We start from the raw sequence: 16,484 nt of genomic DNA, 5'->3' as shown, positions 1-16,484 counted from the left end.
AAAATAAATAAAGTAAAAATAATAAAATAATACAAATATTTTTATTTATTTATTTATTTTTTCAATATCTGAAATTTATTGTCAAATTGGTTTCCATACAACACCCAGTGCTCATCCCAAAAGGTGCCCTCCTCAATACCCATCACACACCCTCCCCTCCCTCCCACCCCCCATCAACCCTCAGTTTGTTCTCAGTTTTTAAAAAAATTTTTTTTTTAACGTTTATTTATTTTTTTGGGGACAGAGAGAGACAGAGCATGAACAGGGGAGGGGCAGAGAGAGAGGGAGACACAGAATCGGAAACAGGCTCCAGGCTCTGAGCCATCAGCCCAGAGCCCGACGCGGGGCTCGAACTCACGGACCGCGAGATCGTGACCTGGCTGAAGTCGGCCGCTTAACCGACTGCACCACCCAGGCACCCCTGTTCTCAGTTTTTAACAGAGTCTTATGCTTTGGCTCTCTCCCACTCTAACCTTTTTTTTTTTTTTTCCTTCCCCTCCCCCATGGGTTTCTGTTAAGTTTCTCAAGATCCACATAAGAGTGAAACCATATGGTATCTGTCTTTCTCTGTATGGCTTATTTCACTTAACATCACACTCTCCAGTTCCATCCACGTTGCTACAAAAGGCCATATTTCATTCTTTTTCATTGCCACGTAGTATTCCATTGTGTATATAAACCACAATTTCTTTATCCATTCATCAGTTGATGGACATTTACACTCTTTCCACAATTTGGCTATTGTTGAGAGTGCTGCTATGAACATTGGGGTACAAGTGCCCCTATGCATCAGTACTCCTGTATGCCTTGGGTAGATTCCTAGCAGTGCTATTGCTGGGTCATAGGGTAGGTCTATTTTTAATTTTCTGAGGAACCTCCACACTGCTTTCCAGAGCGGCTGCACCAATTTGCATTCCCACCAACAGTGCAAGAGGGTTCCCGTTTCTCCACATCCTCTCCAGCATCTATAGTCTCCTGATTTGTTCATTTTGGCCACTCTGACTGGCGTGAATGTGTTTTCAAACAGACATCTCTTTTACTGATAGGTAGGTCAAGAAATAAGACCTATGTGAACTATAGCTCAATAAAACTGACATTTTAAAAAAGAAGATGAAGAAATGGGCTGGTGATGCTTTGCAAGTAGCAATGCTCTCCTCCAGTGTAGAGTTTCTTCCCTTCCTTTTTTTTTTTTTAATTGAAGAATAAAATGTTACATTAGTTTCAGGTGCACAACTTATTTTTTTAATTTGTTTTCTTTTTAAATTTACTTATTTTAAGAGAGAGACAGAGAGAGTGAGCACCGCCAGGTGCACAACATATTCCCAGGAGTAGAATAACTGGATTATATAATATTTCTATTTTTAATTTTTTGGGGAAACTTCATACACATTTCTACAGTAGTTGCACCAATGTACAATCTTGCAACAATACATGGTAGTTCCTTTTTTCCCACATCATCACTAACACTTATTTTTTATCTTTCTAATACTAGCCATTCTAATGATTTGAGATGATACCTCATTATTGTTTTGATTTGAATTTTCCTGATGATTACTGCCTTTCTAAACTTGAATTGTTTTTTTTTTTTTTTTTGGTGTTGAGTTGTATAATTCCTTTATACATTTGCTGTATTATCCCTTTATCAGATATATCATTTGCAAGTATCTTCTCTTATTTACTAGGTTGCCTTTTTGATTTGTTAATGGTTTCCTTCTCTGTGCAAAAGCTTTTTATTTTGTTGTATTCATAATAGGTTTTTTTTTCCCCTTTGTTTTCCTGCCTGGAGAGAATATTCATAAATACGTTGCTAAGGAAGATGACTAAGAGATTATTGCATATGTTTTTTAGGAGTTTTATGGTTTCAGGTCTCACATTTAGGTCTTTAAACCATTTTGAGTTTATTTTTGTGTATGGTTTAAAAAGTGGTTCAGTTTCATTCTTTTGCATGTAGTTATCCATGGTTTTCCTAAAACCAGTGTTGAAAAAGCTGTCTTTTCCCTTTGCATATTCTTGCCTCCTTTACATTAATTGACCATATACATGTGGGTTTACTTTTGGACTTTCAATTCTGTTCCATTTATTTTGTTATTATTTTAGAGAGAGAATGCATGAGCAGGGAAGGGGGCAGAGAGAATCTCAAGTAGACTCCATGCTGATCAATGCAGGGCTTGATCCCACAACTCTGGGATCATGACCTGAGCTGAAAGCAAGAGTCAGACACAACTGACTGAGCTACCCAGGCGCCACTCTGTTCCATTGATTTTGTGTCTATTTTTGTGCCAGTACCATACTGTTTTGATCACTACAGCTTTGGGTATAACTTGAATTTCAGAATTGGGATGCCTCCAGCTTTGTTTTTCTTTTTGAAGACTACTTTGGCTATTCGGGGTCTTTTTTGGTTCCACCCAAATTTTAGGATTGCTTTTTCCAGTTCTGTGAAAAATGCTGTTGGTATTTTAATAGGGATTGCATTAAATCTCTACATCATTATGCATTGTATGGACATTTTGACAGTATTCGTTCTTCAAATCCTTGAGCATGGAATATCTTTCCATTTGTTTGTGTCATCTTCACTTCCTTTCATCAATGTTTTATAGTTTTCAGGGTACAGGTCTTTCACCTCTTTGGTTGTTTATTCCTATGTATTTTATTATCTTTGGCATAATTATAAATGGGATTTTTTTTCATAATTTCTCTTTCTGCTGCTTCATTATTACTTTATGGAAGTGCAGTGGGTTTCTGTACACTGATTTTGTATCCTGAGATCTTACCCAATTCACTGATGAGTTCTAGTAGGTTTTGTGTGGAGTATTTAGGGGTTTTTATATGTAGTATCATTTCATCTGTAAATAGTGAAGGTTTTACTTCTTCCTTACCAATTTGCATGCCTTTTTCAGGTCTGATTGCTGTGGCTAAAACTTCCAGAACTATGCTGAATAAGAGTGGGGTGAATGAACATCCTTCTCTTGACTCCTGCAGTTTTTCACATTGAATATGATGTTAGTTGTGGTGTTTTCACAGTTATCATTATGTTAAAGTATGTTCCTTCTAAATTTACTTTGTTGAGGGTTTTTATCATGAATAAATGTTTTGCTTTGTCAAATACTTTTGTTGCACCTATAAAAATGATTATATGATTTTTACCTTTTCTCTTGTTGATGTGATTTATCATGCTGATTGACTTGTCTGAGTGATAGGAAATATTGAACCATACTTGCATGCAGAAATAAATCCCACTTGATCATGGTGTATGAATTTTGTAGTGTATTGTTGGATTTGGCTTGCTAATATTCTGTTGAAGATTTTTGCATCTATATTCATTAGAGATATTGACCAGTAATTCTCTTTTTTTGTAGTATCTTTCTCTGCTTTTGGTATCAAGGTAATGCTGGCTTCATAGAGTGAATTTAGAAGTTTTTTGTTTTTTTTGTTTTTTTTTTTTGTTTTTTTTTACTCTTCTATTTTGGAACTGTTTGAGAACAGGTATTAACCATTCTTTAAATGATTGCTATTTTTCACCTGTGAATCTCTCTAATCCTGGACTTTTGTTCGTTTTAAATTTTTTGGATTACTGATCCAATTTCATTTCTGATTACAGGTCACTTCAGATTTTCTTTTTTTTTTTCCTAATTCAATTTTGGAAGGTTACATGTTTCTAGGAATCTATCCATTTCCATTGGATCCATTATCCATTGGATCTAGGTTATCTAATTTTTCATAATATTCTCTCACAATCCTCTGTATTTCTGGAGTGTCAGTTTCTTTCATTTCTGATTTTGTTTATGTGAGTCCTTCTCTCTCTCTCTTCTTTCATGAGTCTGGCATGAGTTTTATCAATTTTGAGAATCTTTTCAAAGCACCAGATCCTGGTTTCACTGATCTATTCTATTCATTTTGTATTTCTGTAACTTTATTTATTTATTTCGAGAGAGAGAGAGAGAGAGAGAGAGAGAGAGAGTGCGAGTGAGGGAGGGACAGAAAGAGAGGAAGAGAGAGAGAGAATCCCAAGCAAGTTCTGTACTAGCAATGTGGAACCCAACAAGGGGCACGAACTCCACTGATCTGTTCTATTTGTTTTGTAATTTGTTTGTGTAATTTCTATTTCTTTATTTCTTCTGTAATTTGAAATACTTCTTTCCTTCTACTGTTTTGAGGTTTGGTTCACTCTTTTTCCAGCATCTTTAGGTGTATGGTTGGGTTGTTTAATTGAATTTTGTTCTTGCCTCCTATGGTAGACCTATATTACTATAAACTTAAATCTTTGAAATGCTTCTGCTGCATCCCAAAGATTTTGTACCATTTTGCATTTATTTTTATTTATTTACTTGTTTAAATTTATTTACTTGTTTAATACAAATTAGTTAACATATGGTGCAGTAATGGTTTCAGGAGTAGAATCCAGTGACTCATCATTTTTATATAACACCCAGTGCTCATCCAAACAAGTGCCCTCCTTAATGCCATCACCGATTTAGCCAGTCTGCCCTCCAACCTACTATCCAGCAACCCTCAGTTTGTTCTCTGTATTTAAGAGTCTCTCTGTTCTTACCTTATATTTCCTTCCCTTCCCTATGTTCATCTGGATGAAATCATATGGTATTTGTCTTTCTCTGACTGACTTATTTCACTTAGCATAATACATTCTAGCTCCATTCACATTGCAAATGGCAAAATCTTCAATCTTTTTCATCACCTAGTAGTATTCCATTGCATATGTATACCATATTTTCTTTATCCATTTAGCAGTCAATGGACATTTGACTGCTGAATCAAACTATTGTTCATATTGTTGATATTGCTACTATAAACACTGGGGTGCATGTGCCCCTTCAATTCAGCATTTTTGTATCCTTTAGATAAATACCTAGTAGTGCAATTTCTGGAACATAAGGTAACTCTACTTTTAATTTTTTGAGAAAACTCCACACTGTTTTCCAGAGTGGTTGCTTCAGTTTGCATTCCCACCAATAATACAAAAGTATTCCCCTTTCTCCACCTTCTCTCCAACAACTGTTTTTTCCTGAAGTGTTAATTTTAGCCATTCTGACAGGTATGAAATGGTAGTATCATATTGTGATTTTTATTTGTATTTCTCTGATGATGAGTATGTGAGCATCTTTTCATGTGTCTGTTAGTCATCTGGATGTCTTCTTTGGAAAACAATCAACAAATCTAAAAGGTAAACAACAGAATTGGAGAAGATATTTACAAATGACATATCAGGTAAAGGGTTAGTATCCAAAATTTATAAAGAACTTATCAAATGCAACATCCCATAAAACAAATAATCCAGTGAAGAAATAGGCAGAAGACATTTTGTAGTTATTTTTATTTGTCTCCATGTATTTTTTTATTTCCTCTTTGATTTCTTGGTTGACCCGTTCATTGTGTAGTAGCATGTTATTTAACCTCCTTGTATTTGTGGCGCTTAGAGGTTTTTCTTGTGATTGATTTCTAGTATCATAGCATTGTGTCCAGAAAAGATGCATGGTATGAGTTTGATCTTTTAAATTTGTTAACTCTTCTTTTGTGGTCTAATATGTAGTCTGTTCTGGAGAATGTTCCATGTGTGCTTGAAAAGAATGTGTATTCCACTGTTTAGAGATGGAATATTCTAAATATATCAGTTAAATCCATCTGGTCCAATGTGTCACTTAATGCCACAGTTTTCTTATTGGTTTTCTTTTTTTTTTTTTTTTATTTTTTTTTGTTATATATGAAATTTATTGTCAAATTGGTTTCCATACAACACCCAGTGCTCATCCCAAAACGTGCCCTCCTCAGTACCCATCACCCACCCTCTCCTCCCTCCCACCCCCCATCAACCCTTAGTTTGTTCTCAGTTCTCAACAGTCTCTTATGCTTTGGCTCTCTCGCACTCTAACCTCTTTTTTTTTCTTTTTTTGTTCCCCTCCCCCATGGGTTTTTCTTAAGTTTCTCAGGATCCACATAAGAGTGAAACCATATGGTATCTGTCTTTCTCTGTATGGCTTATTTCACTTAGCATCACACTCTCCAGTTCCATCCACGTTGCTACAAAAGGCCATATTTCATTTTTTCTCATTGCCACGTAGTATTCCATTGTGTATATAAACCACAATTTCTTTATCCATTCATCAGTTGATGGACATTTAGGCTCTTTCCATAATTTGGCTATTGTTGAGAGTGCTGCTATGAACATTGGGGTACAAGTGCCCCTATGCATCAGTACTCCTGTATGCCTTGGGTAGATTCCTAGCAGTGCTATTGCTGGGTCATAGGGTAGGTCTATTTTTAATTTTCTGAGGAACCTCCACACTGCTTTCCAGAGCGGCTGCACCAATTTGCATTCCCACCAACAGTGCAAGAGGGTTCCTGTTTCTCCACATCCTCTCCAGCATCTATAGTCTCCTGATTTGTTCATTTTGGCCACTCTGACTGGCGTGAGGTGATACCTGAGTGTGGTTTTGATTTGTATTTCCCTGATAAGGAGCGACGCTGAACATCTTTTCATGTGCCTGTTGGCCATCCGGATGTCTTCTTTAGAGAAGTGTCTATTCATGTTTTCTGCCCATTTCTTCACTGGGTTATTTGCTTTTCGGGTGTGGAGTTTGGTGAGCTCTTTATAGATTTTGGATACTAGCCCTTTGTCCGATATGTCATTTGCAAATATCTTTTCCCATTCCGTTGGTTGCCTTTTAGTTTTGTTGGTTGTTTCCTTTGCTGTGCAGAAGCTTTTTATCTTCATAAGGTCCCAGTAATTCACTTTTGCTTTTAATTCCCTTGCCTTTGGGGATGTGTCGAGTAAGAGATTGCTACGGCTGAGGTCAGAGAGGTCTTTTCCTGCTTTCTCCTCTAAGGTTTGGATGGTTTCCTGTCTCACATTCAGGTCCTTTATCCATTTTGAGTTTATTTTTGTGAATGGTGTGAGAAAGTGGTCTAGTTTCAACCTTCTGCATGTTGCTGTCCAGTTCTCCCAGCACCATTTGTTAAAGAGACTGTCTTTTTTCCATTGGATGTTCTTTCCTGCTTTGTCAAAGATGAGTTGGCCATACGTTTGTGGGTCTAGTTCTGGGGTTTCTATTCTATTCCATTGGTCTATGTGTCTGTTTTTGTGCCAATACCATGCTGTCTTGATGATGACAGCTTTGTAGTAGAGGCTAAAGTCTGGGATTGTGATGCCTCCTGCTTTGGTCTTCTTCTTCAAAATTACTTTGGCTATTCGGGGCCTTTTGTGGTTCCATATGAATTTTAGGATTGCTTGTTCTAGCTTCGAGAAGAATGCTGGTGCAATTTTGATTGGGATTGCATTGAATGTGTAGATAGCTTTGGGTAGTATTGACATTTTGATAATATTTATTCTTCCAATCCATGAGCAGGGAATGTCTTTCCATTTCTTTAAATCTTCTTCAATTACCTTCATAAGCTTTCTATAGTTTTCAGCATACAGATCCTTTACATCTTTGGTTAGATTTATTCCTAGGTATTTTATGCTTCTTGGTGCAATTGTGAATGGGATCAGTTTCTTTATTTGTCTTTCTGTTGCTTCATTGTTAGTGTATAAGAACGCAACTGATTTCTGTACATTGATTTTGTATCCTGCAACTTTGCTGAATTCATGTATCAGTTCTAGCAGACTTTTAGTGGAGTCTATCGGATTTTCCATGTATAATATCATGTCATCTGCAAAGAGCGAAAGCTTGACTTCATCTTTGCCAATTTTGACGCCTTTGATTTCCTTTTGTTGTCTGATTGCTGATGCTAGAACTTCCAGCACTATGTTAAACAACAGCGGTGAGAGTGGGCATCCCTGTCGTGTTCCTGATCTCAGGGAAAAAGCTCTCAGTTTTTCCCCGTTGAGGATGATGTTAGCTGTGGGCTTTTCATAAATGGCTTTTATGATCTTTAAGTATGTTCCTTCTATCCCGACTTTCTCAATGGTTTTTATTAAGAAAGGGTGCTGGATTTTATCAAAGGCCTTTTCTGCATCGATTGACAGGATCATATGGTTTTTCTCTTTTTTTTTGTTAATGTGATGTATCACGTTGATTGATTTGCGAATGTTGAACCAGCCCTGCATCCCAGGAATGAACCCCACTTGATCATGGTGAATAAGTCTTTTTATATGCCGTTGCATTCGATTTGCTAGTATCTTATTGAGAATTTTTGCATCCATATTCATCAGGGATATTGGCCTGTAGTTCTCTTTTTTTACTGGGTCTCTGTCTGGTTTAGGAATCAAAGTAATACTGGCTTCATAGAATGAGTCTGGAAGTTTTCCTTCCCTTTCTATTTCTTGGAATAGCTTGAGAAGGATAGGTATTATCTCTGCTTTAAACGTCTGGTAGAACTCCCCTGGGAAGCCATCTGGTCCTGGACTCTTATTTGTTGGGAGATTTTTGATAACCGATTCAATTTCTTCGCTGGTTATGGGTCTGTTCAAATTTTCCATTTCCTCCTGATTGAGTTTTGGAAGAGTGTGGGTGTTCAGGAATTTGTCCATTTCTTCCAGGTTGTCCAATTTGTTGGCATATAATTTTTCATAGTATTCCCTGATAATTGTTTGTATCTCTGAGGGATTGGTTGTAATAATTCCATTTTCATTCATGATTTTATCTATTTGGGTCATCTCCCTTTTCTTTTTGAGAAGCCTGGCTAGAGGTTTGTCAATTTTGTTTATTTTTTCAAAAAACCAACTCTTGGTTTCGTTGATCTGCTCTACAGTTTTTTTAGATTCTATATTGTTTATTTCTGCTCTGATCTTTATTATTTCTCTTCTTCTGCTGGGTTTAGGCTGCCTTTGCTGTTCTGCTTCTATTTCCTTTAGGTGTGCTGTTAGATTTGTATTTGGGATTTTTCTTGTTTCTTGAGATAGGCCTGGATTGCAATGTATTTTCCTCTCAGGACTGCCTTCGCTGCGTCCCAAAGCGTTTGGATTGTTGTATTTTCATTTTCGTTTGTTTCCATATATTTTTTAATTTCTTCTCTAATTGCCTGGTTGACCCACTCATTCGTTAGTAGGGTGTTCTTTAACCTCCATGCTTTTGGAGGTTTTCCAGACTTTTTTCTGCGGTTGATTTCAAGCTTCATAGGATTGTGGTCTGAAAGTATGCATGATATGATTTCAATTCTTGTAAACTTATGAAGGGCTGTTTTGTGACCCAGTATATGATCTATCTTGGAGAATGTTCCATGTGCACTGGAGAAGAAAGTATATTCTGTTGCTTTGGGATGCAGAGTTCTAAATATATCTGTCAAGTCCATCTGATCGAACGTCTCATTCAGGGCCCTTGTTTCTTTATTGACTGTGTGTCTAGATGATCTATCCATTTCTGTAAGTGGGGTGTTAAAGTCCCCTGCAATTACCACATTCTTATCAATAAGGTTGCTTATGTTTATGAGTAATTGTTTTATATATTTGGGCGCTCCGGTATTCAGCGCATAGACATTTATAATTGTTAGCTCTTCCTGATGGATAGACCCTGTCACTATTATATAATGTCCTTCTTCATCTCTTGTTACAGCCTTTAATTTAAAGTCTAGTTTGTCTGATATAAGTATGGCTACTCCAGCTTTCTTTTGGCTTCCAGTAGCATGATAAATAGTTCTCCCTCCCCTCACTCTCAATCTAAAGGTGTCCTCAGGTCTAAAATGAGTCTCTTGTAGACAGCAAATAGATGGGTCTTGTTTTTTTATCCATTCTGATACCCTATGTCTTTTGGTTGGCGCATTTAATCCATTTACATTCAGTGTTATTATAGAAAGATATGGGTTTAGAGTCATTGTGATGTCTGTATGTTTTATGCTTGTAGTGATGTCTCTGGTACTTTGTCTCACAGGGTCCCCCTTAGGATCTCTTGTAGGGCTGGTTTAGTGGTGACAAATTCCTTCAGTTTTTGTTTGTTTGGGAAGACCTTTATCTCTCCTTCGATTCTAAATGACAGACTTGCTGGATAAAGGATTCTCGGCTGCATATTTTTTCTGTCTAGCACACTGAAAATCTCGTGCCAATTCTTTCTGGCCTGCCAAGTTTCAAAAGAGAGATCAGTCACGAGTCTTATAGGTCTCCCTTTATATGTGAGGGCACGTTTACCCCTTGCTGCTTTCAGAATTTTCTCTTTATCCTTGTATTTTGCCAGTTTCACTATGATATGTCGTGCAGAAGATCGATTCAAGTTATGTCTGAAGGGAGTTCTCTGTGCCTCTTGGATTTCAATGCCTTTTTCCTTCCCCAGTTCAGGGAAGTTCTTAGCTATGATTTCTTCAAGTACCCCTTCAGCACCTTTCCCTCTCTCTTCCTCCTCTGGGATACCAATAATGCGTATATTATTTCTTTTTAGTGTATCACTTAGTTCTCTAATTTTCCCCTCATACTCCTGGATTTTTTTATCTCTCTTTTTCTCAGCTTCCTCTTTTTCCATAACTTTATCTTCTAGTTCACCTATTCTCTCCTCTGCCTCTTCAATCCGAGCCGTGGTGGTTTCCATTTTGTTATGCATTTCATTTAAAGCGTTTTTCAGCTCCTCGTGACTGTTCCTTAGTCCCTTGATCTCTGTAGCAAGAGATTCTCTGCTGTCAGCTATACTGTTTTCAAGCCCAGCGATTAATTTTATGACTATTATTCTAAATTCACTTTCTGTTATATTATTTAAATCCTTTTTGATCAGCTCATTAGCTGTTGTTATTTCCTGGAGATTCTTCTGAGGGGAATTCTTCTGCTTGGTCATTTTGGATAGTCCCTGGCGTGGTGAGGACCTGCAGGGCACTTCCCCTGTGCTGTGGTGTATAACTGGAGTTGGTGGGCGGAGCCGCAGTCAGACCTGATGTCTGCCCCCAGCCCACCGCTGGGGCCACAGTCAGACTGGTGCGTGCCTTCTCTTCCCCTCTCCTAGGGGCGGGATTCACTGTGGGGTGGGGTGGCCTGTCTGGGCTACTTGCACACCGCCAGGCTTGTGATGCTGGGGATCTGGCGTCTTAGCTGGGGTGGGTAGGCAAGGTGCACAGGGGCAGGAGGGGCAGGCTTAGCTCGCTTCTCCTTAGGTGATCCACCTCAGGAGGGGCCCTGTGGCAGCAGGAGGGAGTCAGATCCGCTGCCGGAGGTTTGGCTCCGCAGAAGCGCAGAGTTGGGTGTTTGCGCGGAGCGAGCAAGTTCCCTGGCAGGAACTGGTTCTCTTTGGGATTTTGGCTGGGGGATGGGTGGGGGAGATGGCGCTGGCGAGCGCCTTTTTTCCCCACCAAACTGAGCTCTGTCGTCAGGGGGCTCAGCAGCTCTCCTTCCCTTTGTCCTCCAGCCTTCCCGCTTTCTGAGCAGAGCTGTTAACTTATGACCTCCCAGCCGCTAAGTCGCGCTTGCTGTCGGAACACAGTCCGTCAGGCCCCTCCGCTTTTTGCAAGCCAGACTCGGGGGCTCCGCTTGGCCGGGAGCCGCCCCTCCGCCCCGGCTCCCTCCCGCCAGTCCGTGGAGCGCGCACCGCCTCGCCGCCCTTCCTACCCTCTTCCGTGGGCCTCTGGTCTGCGCTTGGCTCCGGCGACTCCGTTCTGCTAATCCTCTGGCGGTTTTCTGGGTTATTTAGGCAGGTGTAGGTGGAATCTAAGTGATCAGCAGGACGCGCGGTGAGCCCAGCGTCCTCCTACGCTGCCATCTTCCCTCTCCCTCTTATTGTTTTTCTATTTGGATGATTTGTCTGTTGATGTAAGTGGTCATTAAAGTTCCCTACTATTATTATATTATTATCAAATAATTCCTTTATGTTTGTTATTAACAGTTTAATGTATTTGGGTGTTCCATATTGGGTGCATAAATATCTATAATGTTCATATCTCCTTGTTGATTGTTTTGTTTGTGATTATATGTTGTTTGCTTCTTATTATAGTCCTAGTTGTAAAGTCTATTTTGTCTGACATAAGTATTAATATACCAACTTTCTCTTTGCATCCATTTGCATTATAAATGCTTTTCCATCCCTTTACTTTCAATCTTCATGTGTCTTTAAGAAATGAATCTCTTATCAACAGTGTATAGAGGAGTTTTGTCTTTTTATCCATTCTGTCACCCTATGTCTATATATTGGAGCATTAGTTTATTTACATTCAAAGTAATTAATGAAATCAGGAGCATGTTCTTTGAAAAAATAATTCACACATATATGCAGATTAAATAACATGTTCCTAAAGAATCAGTGGGCCAAGAGAAAATAAAAAGACAAATGAAAAATATCCTAAAACAAACAAAAATGGACACACCATATACTGAAATGTAAGGGTTGCAGTAAAGGAAGTTCAAAGAGGAAATTTTAGAGTGGTAAATCCCTACATTAAGAAAAAGTAAACATCTCAAAAAAAAGTATAACTTTCTGCCTCAAAGAAAAGGAAAATAAGAAATAGCAGTCAAAAACAAGCAGAAGGACAGACATAAAGATCACAAAAGAAATAAATGAATTAAAGACAAGAAAAACAACAGAAAATACTGATATAACTAGGGGCTAGTTTTGTAAAATGATACAGAAAATGGACAAATCTTTAATTAAAGAAAAATAAAGAGTAAACAAAACTGGAAACTATTGAAAACAAAAATACAAAGGATCTTATATGCCAACAGACTGGATTAGCTATGTGAAATTGACAAGTTCCTGGAAATATGCAACTACCAAAACTGACTCAGGGAGACATTTAAAAATCTAAACAGACTGATAATGATGGACTTTGAATAAGTAATCAGTTCTCTCAATATAGAGTATCCCAGGACTATATTGCTTCACTGGTGAATTCTACCAAACATTAAAAGAAGAATTAATAACAATTCTTCTCTAACTCTTCTAAAAAAATTGATATCAGGAAACATTTTCTTTCATTCTTCTTAATGAAATTTGTTGTCAAATTGGCTTCCATACAACACCCAGTGTTCACCCCAACAAGTGACCTCCTCAATGCCCATCACCCACTTTCCCCTCTCCCCCATCCTTCATCAACCCTCAGTTTGTTCTCTGTATTTAAGAGGCTCTTATGGTTTGCCTTCCTCCTTCTCTGTTTGTAACTTTGTTTTCCTTCCCTTCTTACATGGTCTTCTGCTAAGTTTCTCAATATCCACACATCCTCACTATCACAGATGAGTGAAAACATGGTTATCTGTTTTTCTCTGACATATTTCACTTAGCATAATACCCTCCAGTTCCATCCACATTGCTGAAAATGGCCAGATTTTATTCTTTCTCATTGCCAAGTAGTATTCCATTGGATATATAAACCACATCTTCTTTATCCATTGCAGTTTTTATCTTTTATCTTGATGAGGTCCCATTAGACAGATATATTTAGAATCTACATCCTAGAGCAGCAGTATATACTTTCTTCTCGAGTGCACATGGAACATTCTCCAAGATAGATCACATACTGGGTCACAAAACAGCCTTCAAAACATATAAAAGAATTGAGATCATACCATGCACATTTTCAGATCACAATGTTATGAAACTTGAAATCAATCACAGGACGGGCACATGAAAAGATGCTCAACGTCACTCCTCATTAGGGAAATACAAATCAAAACCACACTGAGATACAAATCAAAACTGCCTCACACCAGAGTGGCTAAAATGAACAAATCAGGAGGCTATAAATGCTGGCGAGGATGTGGAGAAATGGGAACCCTCTTGCACTGTTGGTGGGAATGCAAACTGGTGCAGCCGCTCTGGAAAACAGTGTGGAGGTTCCTCAAAAAATTAAAACTAGAGCTACCCTATGACTCAGCAATAGCACTGCTAAGAGTTTACCCAAGGGCTACAGGAGTGCTGATGCATAGGGGCACTTGTACCCCAATGTTTATAGCAGCACTTTCAACAATAGCCAAATTAGGGAAAGAGCCTAAATGTCCATCAACTGATGAATGGATAAAGAAGTTATGGTTTATATATACAATAGAATACTACTTGGCAATAAGAAAGAATGAAATATGGCCTTTTGTAGCAACGTGGATGTAACTGGAGAGTGTTATGCTAAGTGAAATAAGTCATACAGAAAAAGACAGATACCATATGTTTTCACTTTTTATGTGGATCCTGAAAAACTTAACAGAAGACCATGAAGGAAGGGAAGGGGAAAAAAGTTACAGAGAGGCAAGGAGGCAAACCATAAGAGACTCTTAAAAACTGAGAATAATCTGAGGGTTGATGAGGGGTGGGAAGGAGGGGAGGGTGGGTGATGGGCATTGAGGAGGGCACCTGTTGGGATGAGCACTGGGTGTTGTATTGAAACCAATTTGACAATAAATTTCATATTTAAAAAAATAAAAATAAAATTCAGAAAAAATAAAATAAAAATAAAATAAAATAATAAACAAATAAATAAAATAAAATACAAACTTGTCAAATTAAAAAAAAAACAGGTTTGAAGTACATTAGACTACTTATATGTGGATTTTTAAATATGTGAATATATTTCTAGATTTGTAAGTGTATTCTTTATGATTTTCTTCATAACATTTTTCTTCTCTAGATTTCTTTATCATAAGAATACAGTATGTAATGCATGTAATATACAAAATATGTTTTAAGTGATTATTTATGTTATTGGTAAAGCCTCTGACCAACAGTAGGCAAATAGCAGTAAAGTTTAGGGGAGTCAAAATTTATATGCAGATATTTGACTGCATGGGGGTTCAGTGCCCCAAGCACTATGTTGTTCAAGAGTCACTTGTACTGCAAAATGACCACCACAGCAAGTCTAGTTAACATCCATCACCACACATAGTTACAATTTTTTTCTTGTGACAAGACTTTTTAGTATCTACTCTCTTAGCAACCTCAGAGGTACAATATACTATTATTAACTATCATCACCTTTCTGTACACTGCATCCACAGGACTTATTATTTTATAACAGAAGTTTATACCTTTTGACTCTCTTCACCCATTTTACCTACCTCCAACCCCTCTTTTAGCAACCACCAACCTATTCTTTGTATCAATGGTTCTTTTTTATATACCACATATAAGTGAGATCACACAGTTTTTGTCTTTATCTGACTTATATTAGGTTCTATTCATGTTGTCTTAAATGGCAAGATTTCCTTTTTACTGACTGAATAATATTCCATTGTGAATAAGATCCATTTATATAAATATTTGTACATAAATGTATATATGCATTTTTATTCATTCATTTATTGATAGTATGCATATTTCATTTAGGAAATTAAAGTAATAAAAAGATGATTTCCCAAAAAAACTTGCCATTACATCAGTTACTTTCTCTGTATCTTTGTCATTCTACCCTGGTGCAGTGAATGAATTGCCAAGGCTCTTTATCATAGCTAATCCATCCATTTGTGCAATAAATCTGGAGCTCTCTTTTCTGCTTAAGACTCCAATCTTTCATTATTCTTCTCTCTTACACCCATTATCAAAATTTCCCTATCAACATGCAGATGTAGTATATTTCTTGCACATTTCTTGAGTCATTTCTACCCTTCATTTGAGCAATATTCCTGGAAGTAATTATCTCTCTCTCTCCAATTTCTCACATCTCATTTGCTCTTGATCCCAGAATGTAGTAGACAGAAAAATACCTGTGAGTTTTTCCCTATGTAGACATTGTAATGTGTTTCTTTCGATCCTTTGAATATGGTTTAACCTTTGACTTGCTTTGCATTCACTGTGGAGCAAACATAAGACAAACAGAATCTTGATAAATGCCTTCATGTGGGGCTTCATGTGTGAAACATCCTAGCTTATTAGGTTATTAGAAAATGAGGGGCACCAGGGTGGCACAGTAAGTTAAATATCCAACTTCAGCTCAGGTCATGATCTCCCAGTTCATGGCTTCAAGCCCTGCATTGGGCTCTGTGCTGACAGCTCAGAGCCTGGAGCCTGATTTTGATTCTGTGTCTCCCTTTCTCTGTGCCCCTACCATACCAGTGCGCGCTCTCTCTCTCTCTCTCTCTCTCTCTCTCTCTCAAAATAAATAAACATTAAAAAGAGGAAAAAAAGGAAACAAAATATGCTCTATATCACTAATCACTAGGGAAACGCAAATCAAAACCACTATCAAATATAACCTTACACCTGTTAAAATGGCTAAAATAAAAAACATAAGAAGTAACAAGTGTTGGTGAAGATGTGGAGAAAAAGAAACCTTTGTACACTATTGGTGGGAATAGTGAATATAATGTGAATTGTGAATGCAGCCACTTTGGAAAACAGTATGGAGGTGCTCAAAAAATTAAAAATAGAAATTCTACTTGATCCAATAATTCCACTATTGTATATTTACCTTGAGAAAACAAAAATGCTAACTCAAGCTTACAAGCTCGAGATCAAGAGTTGCATGTTTTACTGACTGAGCCAGCCAGGTACCCCCAAAGACACTAATTCAAAGAGATATTCACTCTCATGTTTATTGTACCATTATTTACAATAGCCAAAATATGGAAATATATATATATATATATTTATAGTAGAATATGCTATATTATGCACCAGTGAAAATGAATGACATTTTGCCATTTGTGC

At 37.6% G+C, this 16,484-nt stretch overlaps 1 long non-coding RNA gene across 1 annotated transcript; it reads right to left on the bottom strand.

The window, feature by feature from the left end:
- Positions 1–5,058: 5,058 nt before the first annotated feature.
- Positions 5,059–15,622, bottom strand: LOC147584557 (uncharacterized). The gene is made up of 2 exons (XR_015255574.1): positions 15,542–15,622; positions 5,059–5,172 (listed from the first exon to the last, which is right to left on the bottom strand). It is a non-coding gene; the product is annotated as an uncharacterized LOC147584557 (long non-coding RNA).
- Positions 15,623–16,484: the final 862 nt, after the last annotated feature.

The sequence above is a fragment of the Puma concolor genome, chromosome A1 (genome assembly GCF_028749965.1).
Source record: "Puma concolor isolate L17-30 chromosome A1, mPumCon1.1.hap2, whole genome shotgun sequence".
In the NCBI taxonomy this organism is placed as follows: Eukaryota; Metazoa; Chordata; class Mammalia; order Carnivora; family Felidae; genus Puma; species Puma concolor.
The sequence above is the reverse complement of the archived record's forward strand: the minus strand, read 5'-3'. Positions and strand labels throughout refer to the sequence as shown.